Genomic DNA, 10,000 nt, shown 5'->3' with positions numbered 1-10,000 from the left:
ATAAATTCGAGTAATTAAACGTTTCACAATTAGGAAACTGGATTTATTATCATAAACTGGATTTTCTAACAAAATCGATCGGTTTAAACTATGATCATGAGCAAGTGCATAAATATACTCCTGAAAGATAAGTGGATATAGAAAGCCGTGTTGTTGAGATCTATCAAGCTGTAAATATCCTTGAATTTCCTCCATTTGATTTTAATTTGAACCAAAGGTAGAAGATTTGGGGGTTATCAAATGATACATAGTGCGATACAGTCAAAACAAAGTATTTTAGTAATAAAAGATACCTCGGGGCGAGTATAAACTTATAAACAGATTCTCTATCCTCTCTTTTTTACATTTTTAGTCATTTTTAGTCTATGTTATAGTATAACAAGATGGTTAGAAATCTTTTATTTTTTCAACCCAATCGCTCTTTTGATTTCGGAAAAATTTTCTTTATCAATATACTGTTTCTTCTACACACACATCTCCGTTTCATAATGGAGAGTTAGAATAGTTAGGATTCGTTGAAAAATTGAGAATTCACTCATGGGAGTGAAAGCTTTCCTGCACCGGGCACTAATATATTTTTAACGTCTAATTAGATCAGGAAATTATTCCAAATTCAGAGCAGAAGCTCGTTTCTTTATCTTTCCCTATAATTAATTGAAGCCGCGAGGCCCTATCCATTTATTCATTCAACCCAACTTTATTTTCTTCCATTCCAAGAATTCGAACCGGGTTTTTCTTTTCTACTGATCCGGTAAAAATGAAACATTCTCAGAACTCTCCCTCAATCCGACATGCTGTTTTTTCCATTCATTCCCTTTCAGGATCAGTCGTGGTCTTTCAAACTTTACCGATGGTATAGATGAATCCCCTGCTTCATCTAAATGTGTAAAAGATGCTAGCCGCACTTAAAAGCCGAGTACTCTACCGTTGAGTTAGCAACCCGAAGAATAAATTAAAATAAAAAATAAATAAAAAAGAAATTAAAAAAATCTATAAAATATAATATATAATATATTAAGTGTATAGATACAATCAGAATGAAAACAAATTCAACAAAGACATTAGACAAGGCAATCAAAGTGTTGAGCTAACAAATAAAAAAAGATTTTCTAATGCATTCAAAACAAAAACATAAAAATGAAATGAATAGAGGCAGATGAAAATACAAGAAATTCTCAGAAAAAATTCGATAAAAATAAAAAAATAGATAAATATCAAAATTTATAGACCGACCCCCCTTAATTTACTTTTTCATTTACTTTTTCAATCAATCAAAAAACCTTGCATATAATAGAACCCACGGTTTGAAAGTAAAAAAAACAAACCTAGGGCACGAAACTAAATAGATCCACTTGACTTATCACAATGAATTATATTTGTTCGATACACTGTTGTCAATAGAAATGTTGCGAAAAGAATATATGGAAAAAAATACAATAAATTCAATTGACAGTTAAAATACAAACTGATCAAATCGTTGGATTGACACTGCATATCTAAATAATTCTATTCTACACGTGTAGATGAGAAAATAAATAAGGACGTGGTGAAAAAGTCCCTGATTTATTTAATCCACACCAATCAAAAATGTATTCAATAAAAAATAAAATAAGTAGAATAAGCAAACTTACCTCGATTCCCTCTTTCTTTTTTATAAGACTTTGTCGCATAGAATATGAGAAAACAATGAAAAATAGATACTAATAGGGCGGGAAGGGGGGGTGTAGTGACTTTTCTATAATTTTATAGAATCTTTCTCTATTCTTTTTTATATACCCCCCTTTTTGCATTTCTTTCCTTAATTGAACTTCATTTGATTAGGGCGAAGTTCCTTAAAAACCCCCGCCTTTTTAAAAATATCTTGAACAGTTCCTGTAGGTTGAGCACCCTGTTCAAGGAAATATAGAATAGCAGTAACGTTTAAATAAGTTTGATTCTTTATCGGATCATAAAAACCCACTTTCTGCAGATCTTTTCCTTCTCTTCGGGATCGAACATCAATTGCAACGATTCGAAAGACAGCTCATTGAGATAGATGTAAATGAACAATACCCCTCCTAGAAACGTATAGGAAGTTTTCTCTTCGTACGGCTCGAGAAAAAAATAATTTGATTCGAAGTTTTATCTATGTATTGAATTCTAGTAAATCATAAAAGGTGCATAAAATCATCAAATCAATTAGACTGCGGTTTAAGTCTTTTTTTTCTTTTTCATTCCTGAAAAAAAAAAAAGAAATCATTCGTACTCATAACTCAAGTTAGATAACTTTTAAATAGCTCAAAAGAAAATTGTTAGGCAATTTCATTTATTGAGTGGTCTTTACCCCCTTATTTGTCTCCTTTAAAATTTTTATTTCTTATCTTAAGATACTAAGTCGGGCTCATTTATTGAGACAATTTAAATGGTGTTTCCTTGTTCTGAGATCCTTTATCAATCATTGGGTTTAGACATTCCTTCGGTCCTTCTTAATCCTTTCAAAATGGCAGCAACATACCCTTTTTGGAATTTCCTTCTATCAAAGAATCTTGTGGACATTTGATTCCCGCGTGATACACTTTGGGTCGAAAAAGTTTGATTAATCCCAACAAATTTTCCTTTTGAATGGGAAACTTCCTCGAATAGGATCCTTTCGATTTTTATATCGAAGTTATATTCTCACGAAGTTGTTCCAATTTATTGATTTGCATTAACCCTAGATTTTTGCTCCGAGAAATCAATTAATACTTTCTACTCGAGCTCTATCCTGGACTATTTACATTACCAAATGATGTCGAGCCAAGAGCACTTTCATTCCTATAGAAATGGAAAATGGTGGATATAATAAAGAATCCACAAAAGGTCGTCTCCTTCAAGTCGCACGTTGCTTTCTACCACATCGTTTCAAACGAAGTTTTAGCATAACATTCCTCTAATTTGGAACCGGTATGGAATTGATTCAATTATGGAATCATGAATAGTCATTGGTTCAATTAGTGCATAGACGTCGTACTCTATACTCTTTTTATAGATAGATATAGATCAATAAAGATTTTTCTAAAGAAGTTTTAGTAAGACCTCTATCAAAGAGTCCATTTAACTTCTAAGGAATCATTAAAAATATTCATAATTTTAAAAAACATTCATAATTAAAAAAAGCTCGTATCATTATTTGAATAAAATTGACAATAAGGACCCTATTTGATCATCGTAGAAAAGATAAGTCCTTCTTAATTGAATTAAATTAATAAACTAGAGCAAACAAAAAAATAAATAGGTAAGGGAGGGGTTTTCGTATCTATCAAATCAACTGAACAACTGCCCTGTCACCATTCTAATCTAAATAGTCTATATTACAAATTGAAATTTGTAATTTTCGTATCACAAAACTTTTTCACACAAAAATCGAAAGACTTTTATTAGTGAAATAGAACAATAAAAACATATACGATAAACTTTTCCTCATTTTATATGTATTTTTTTAAGTAACATTATTATCTTACTAGAAATAGAAAGTGAATAAAAAACAATAAAAGATATAAAGCACCACCATCTCATGTGTTACATAGATTTACAATTTTTCATTAGGACCCAACACGAAATACCCAAACTGAGATTCAAAGAAAATATATCGGTTGTTAAATATATAATTACATAATATAGCATTGGAGTTTTGTTAAATTTTTGATAATGTAGTTCGGACAGACGCAAATATTTTAATATCTCCCATTAATGATTAATTCTTATCTGCTCACCCATTCTATGGGAATAATGGGACATAACAGAAATGAAAAAGGGGATTCTGATCGCAGATACAAACTACCTAGACACAAAACTAAAGAAGTCCAGATTAAGCTGTTCCTTTTTTTATTTCAACCTAACCTATATTAACATTAAGAGACTTAATTCTATTGAGTTTGAGTCAACTTTATTAGTACCAAATATAGTTAGAATTCAGAAATCCATAGAAAAATTAATAAATAATTAGACTACCCCATTTACGAGATAAAGAATAATAGATAGAATCGTTGAAAATTTCAATTTTGATAAAATAGAAAATAGATATGGGACAGAGGGTTTTTCTAAATAACTAACTTCTCTAAATTAGGAAGATTTTGAACATATAATGAAAAGATCACTCGCCCTTTTTGAATTTGAATTCAAACGTGTGGAATTCATGTTCCCATCTTACCCGGATCCTAAATAGATTAATTTATACCTGCGTGTTATTTGAACTCGATTGAGTTAAGTTTGTGAAAAAAGTATGATTCATAAAAGATAAAAATCAGAAATCAGAAACACATTTCACCTAAAATTAGACTTTAAATAAAACCTTCTTTATTCTATTTTAAATTAATAATAACACAATGGATATGCTCTGGGACGGAAGGATTCGAACCTCCGAATAGCGGGACCAAAACCCGATGCCTTACCGCTTGGCCACGCCCCATTTAGATTTTTATTCAACACTAATATAAAGAATAATGGTTGTTTGTCAACCCCAATCGAAATATCTCTACAATAAAATAAATTATTACTAGGATTTTGATACGTGTAGATATAGACTTCAACTTAATTTATTGATCATTAGATAGAATTCTATTAAGATATTGTATGAAAGTATGATTTCTTCTATTCTCTTTTGAGAATTGGAGGATTTTTGATTGGGTGGGTTCAAAAGAAGGATTTTTTATCTACCTTAATTGTTCTCCTTTTCCTTAGTTATTTTCCTTACTTATATCAACAACTCAATCAAAATGCAATTATCTCCAAGAAAAAAAAGTCTGTTATGCTTAATATTTTTAGTTTAATCTGGATCTGTCTTAATTCTGCCCTTTATTCGAGTGGTTTTTTCTTCGGAAAATTGCCCGAGGCCTATGCTTTTTTGAATCCAATCATAGATTTTATGCCAGTCATACCTGTCTTCTTTTTTTTATTAGCTTTTGTTTGGCAAGCTGCTGTAAGTTTTCGATGAGATATTTAATAATATCAGAGAAAATTCATGATTTATGTGTGAAAAAGTTCTAACAATTGATAAGATCAGATAAGTTTTAGAGTATGAACTCTCGATTCAAACATTGAAATTCTTTGATAGTCGAGAAAAGTCTGGCTTACTCCCTTTTCTTTTTCTCATTTTTAAACCTTTTCAGTAAAAAAAAAAATTCTCACTTTCTAAGTGACTTTTGGATCCAAATCACGAGAATGTATATTTTTCTCGAATCTGTCATTGAGAGGTAAAGGATTTAATCCTTTTTTAGAAATAAAGTTTTTGATCGGAATATGAATTCTGAATCAAACCGAAAGCAAAGACCCCTTAACTGTTAAAGGGTTAATAAAACGAATCACACTTTTACCACTAAACTATACCCGCTACAATGGAATTATTGTATACAACTGAGCTTTTTGTCGAATAGGGAAATTGGACATAATCAAGATAGGATCATCAAAAAACCATCACAATTGGAGTGTTGACCGCTTTTTTTTTTAGTTTTGCAATAGTCCTTCCTTGTTCTTGCTTGAATATTTTTTATTTAATTTTCTATATTAATTAATAATATATATTTTAATATATATTTTGATTTTCAAATTAGATAAATCATCATTATTTATCTATAAATTTGTTGGAACAAAAAAAGGCCCGGCTAGGTACTGACCGGGCCAGGCCGTGTCAATAAGAAGGGCCTTTCAAACAAAATCAATGCAAGGGGGTCTTCTTTAGTTTTCTTTATATTGTTGCCGCTTTCGAATCCTTTATGTTATTTATCGGAATCAAATTGCTGATAAAAGGTGTACATATATAATAGAGAAAGAAAAGAGAGAAAAAGCACTCCTTACTTTCTACTTTATGTGTAATCTAACAGAGTAATTATCTTTTAAAATAAAATTGGGAGAGATGGCTGAGTGGACTAAAGCGGCGGATTGCTAATCCGTTGTACGAGTTATTCGTACCGAGGGTTCGAATCCCTCTCTTTCCGTTTCCGTTGATGACTTGATTTTTTCAAATTTTGCAAATCTTTTCCTCTTAGTTAAACTACTAAGAAAAAGAAAATATAAAAGAAAAACCCCTTTTATTCTTCACGCCCAGGATTACGCCCGGGATCATTAGATAGGAATCCAAAGATGAAGAGAGAAACAAAAAATATCACTACTGTGTAAACGAAGAGTTTGAGAGTAAGCATTACACAATCTCCAAGATAATTTTTTTGAAAAAAAAAAAAGAGAATAGATCCTCCATTTTTCTAACACATGTACTATTTGGATACCAAGAAATGAGGTTCTTTATGGAAATAGAAAAGAATTTTCAGAAATTCATTTGGAATAAGAGTTTTTCACTAACCAAAAATTTTTTCACATCCACAATTAGATATTGCGGGGGCCCTATTTAATAACCTATAGGGTTAGGGCTTTTTTTTTACTGAAAAGGTTTAAAAATGAGAAAAAGAAAAGGGAGTAAGCCAGACTTTTCTCGACTATCAAAGAATTTCAATGTTTGAATCGAGAGTTCATACTCTAAAACTTATCTGATCTTATCAATTGTTAGAACTTTTTCACACATAAATCATGAATTTTCTCTGATATTATTAAATATCTCATCGAAAACTTACAGCAGCTTGCCAAACAAAAGCTAATAAAAAAAAGAAGACAGGTATGACTGGCATAAAATCTATGATTGGATTCAAAAAAGCATAGGCCTCGGGCAATTTTCCGAAGAAAAAACCACTCGAATAAAGGGCAGAATTAAGACAGATCCAGATTAAACTAAAAATATTAAGCATAACAGACTTTTTTTTCTTGGAGATAATTGCATTTTGATTGAGTTGTTGATATAAGTAAGGAAAATAACTAAGGAAAAGGAGAACAATTAAGGTAGATAAAAAATCCTTCTTTTGAACCCACCCAATCAAAAATCCTCCAATTCTCAAAAGAGAATAGAAGAAATCATACTTTCATACAATATCTTAATAGAATTCTATCTAATGATCAATAAATTAAGTTGAAGTCTATATCTACACGTATCAAAATCCTAGTAATAATTTATTTTATTGTAGAGATATTTCGATTGGGGTTGACAAACAACCATTATTCTTTATATTAGTGTTGAATAAAAATCTAAATGGGGCGTGGCCAAGCGGTAAGGCATCGGGTTTTGGTCCCGCTATTCGGAGGTTCGAATCCTTCCGTCCCAGAGCATATCCATTGTGTTATTATTAATTTAAAATAGAATAAAGAAGGTTTTATTTAAAGTCTAATTTTAGGTGAAATGTGTTTCTGATTTCTGATTTTTATCTTTTATGAATCATACTTTTTTCACAAACTTAACTCAATCGAGTTCAAATAACACGCAGGTATAAATTAATCTATTTAGGATCCGGGTAAGATGGGAACATGAATTCCACACGTTTGAATTCAAATTCAAAAAGGGCGAGTGATCTTTTCATTATATGTTCAAAATCTTCCTAATTTAGAGAAGTTAGTTATTTAGAAAAACCCTCTGTCCCATATCTATTTTCTATTTTATCAAAATTGAAATTTTCAACGATTCTATCTATTATTCTTTATCTCGTAAATGGGGTAGTCTAATTATTTATTAATTTTTCTATGGATTTCTGAATTCTAACTATATTTGGTACTAATAAAGTTGACTCAAACTCAATAGAATTAAGTCTCTTAATGTTAATATAGGTTAGGTTGAAATAAAAAAAGGAACAGCTTAATCTGGACTTCTTTAGTTTTGTGTCTAGGTAGTTTGTATCTGCGATCAGAATCCCCTTTTTCATTTCTGTTATGTCCCATTATTCCCATAGAATGGGTGAGCAGATAAGAATTAATCATTAATGGGAGATATTAAAATATTTGCGTCTGTCCGAACTACATTATCAAAAATTTAACAAAACTCCAATGCTATATTATGTAATTATATATTTAACAACCGATATATTTTCTTTGAATCTCAGTTTGGGTATTTCGTGTTGGGTCCTAATGAAAAATTGTAAATCTATGTAACACATGAGATGGTGGTGCTTTATATCTTTTATTGTTTTTTATTCACTTTCTATTTCTAGTAAGATAATAATGTTACTTAAAAAAATACATATAAAATGAGGAAAAGTTTATCGTATATGTTTTTATTGTTCTATTTCACTAATAAAAGTCTTTCGATTTTTGTGTGAAAAAGTTTTGTGATACGAAAATTACAAATTTCAATTTGTAATATAGACTATTTAGATTAGAATGGTGACAGGGCAGTTGTTCAGTTGATTTGATAGATACGAAAACCCCTCCCTTACCTATTTATTTTTTTGTTTGCTCTAGTTTATTAATTTAATTCAATTAAGAAGGACTTATCTTTTCTACGATGATCAAATAGGGTCCTTATTGTCAATTTTATTCAAATAATGATACGAGCTTTTTTTAATTATGAATGTTTTTTAAAATTATGAATATTTTTAATGATTCCTTAGAAGTTAAATGGACTCTTTGATAGAGGTCTTACTAAAACTTCTTTAGAAAAATCTTTATTGATCTATATCTATCTATAAAAAGAGTATAGAGTACGACGTCTATGCACTAATTGAACCAATGACTATTCATGATTCCATAATTGAATCAATTCCATACCGGTTCCAAATTAGAGGAATGTTATGCTAAAACTTCGTTTGAAACGATGTGGTAGAAAGCAACGTGCGACTTGAAGGAGACGACCTTTTGTGGATTCTTTATTATATCCACCATTTTCCATTTCTATAGGAATGAAAGTGCTCTTGGCTCGACATCATTTGGTAATGTAAATAGTCCAGGATAGAGCTCGAGTAGAAAGTATTAATTGATTTCTCGGAGCAAAAATCTAGGGTTAATGCAAATCAATAAATTGGAACAACTTCGTGAGAATATAACTTCGATATAAAAATCGAAAGGATCCTATTCGAGGAAGTTTCCCATTCAAAAGGAAAATTTGTTGGGATTAATCAAACTTTTTCGACCCAAAGTGTATCACGCGGGAATCAAATGTCCACAAGATTCTTTGATAGAAGGAAATTCCAAAAAGGGTATGTTGCTGCCATTTTGAAAGGATTAAGAAGGACCGAAGGAATGTCTAAACCCAATGATTGATAAAGGATCTCAGAACAAGGAAACACCATTTAAATTGTCTCAATAAATGAGCCCGACTTAGTATCTTAAGATAAGAAATAAAAATTTTAAAGGAGACAAATAAGGGGGTAAAGACCACTCAATAAATGAAATTGCCTAACAATTTTCTTTTGAGCTATTTAAAAGTTATCTAACTTGAGTTATGAGTACGAATGATTTCTTTTTTTTTTTTCAGGAATGAAAAAGAAAAAAAAGACTTAAACCGCAGTCTAATTGATTTGATGATTTTATGCACCTTTTATGATTTACTAGAATTCAATACATAGATAAAACTTCGAATCAAATTATTTTTTTCTCGAGCCGTACGAAGAGAAAACTTCCTATACGTTTCTAGGAGGGGTATTGTTCATTTACATCTATCTCAATGAGCTGTCTTTCGAATCGTTGCAATTGATGTTCGATCCCGAAGAGAAGGAAAAGATCTGCAGAAAGTGGGTTTTTATGATCCGATAAAGAATCAAACTTATTTAAACGTTACTGCTATTCTATATTTCCTTGAACAGGGTGCTCAACCTACAGGAACTGTTCAAGATATTTTTAAAAAGGCGGGGGTTTTTAAGGAACTTCGCCCTAATCAAATGAAGTTCAATTAAGGAAAGAAATGCAAAAAGGGGGGTATATAAAAAAGAATAGAGAAAGATTCTATAAAATTATAGAAAAGTCACTACACCCCCCCTTCCCGCCCTATTAGTATCTATTTTTCATTGTTTTCTCATATTCTATGCGACAAAGTCTTATAAAAAAGAAAGAGGGAATCGAGGTAAGTTTGCTTATTCTACTTATTTTATTTTTTATTGAATACATTTTTGATTGGTGTGGATTAAATAAATCAGGGACTTTTTCACCACGTCCTTATTTATTTTCTCATCTACAC

The 10,000-nt window shown here is 30.7% G+C and overlaps 1 non-coding gene across 1 annotated transcript; it reads left to right on the top strand.

Annotated features, from left to right (window-relative positions):
• The first annotated feature begins 5,863 nt into the window (after positions 1–5,863).
• On the top strand, positions 5,864–5,951 carry TRNAS-GCU (transfer RNA serine (anticodon GCU)). The gene has a single exon. It is a non-coding gene; the product is annotated as a tRNA-Ser (tRNA).
• Positions 5,952–10,000: the final 4,049 nt, after the last annotated feature.

The sequence above is a fragment of the Coffea arabica genome, chromosome 5e (genome assembly GCF_036785885.1).
Source record: "Coffea arabica cultivar ET-39 chromosome 5e, Coffea Arabica ET-39 HiFi, whole genome shotgun sequence".
Classification (NCBI taxonomy): Eukaryota; Viridiplantae; Streptophyta; class Magnoliopsida; order Gentianales; family Rubiaceae; genus Coffea; species Coffea arabica.
The sequence above is the reverse complement of the archived record's forward strand: the minus strand, read 5'-3'. Positions and strand labels throughout refer to the sequence as shown.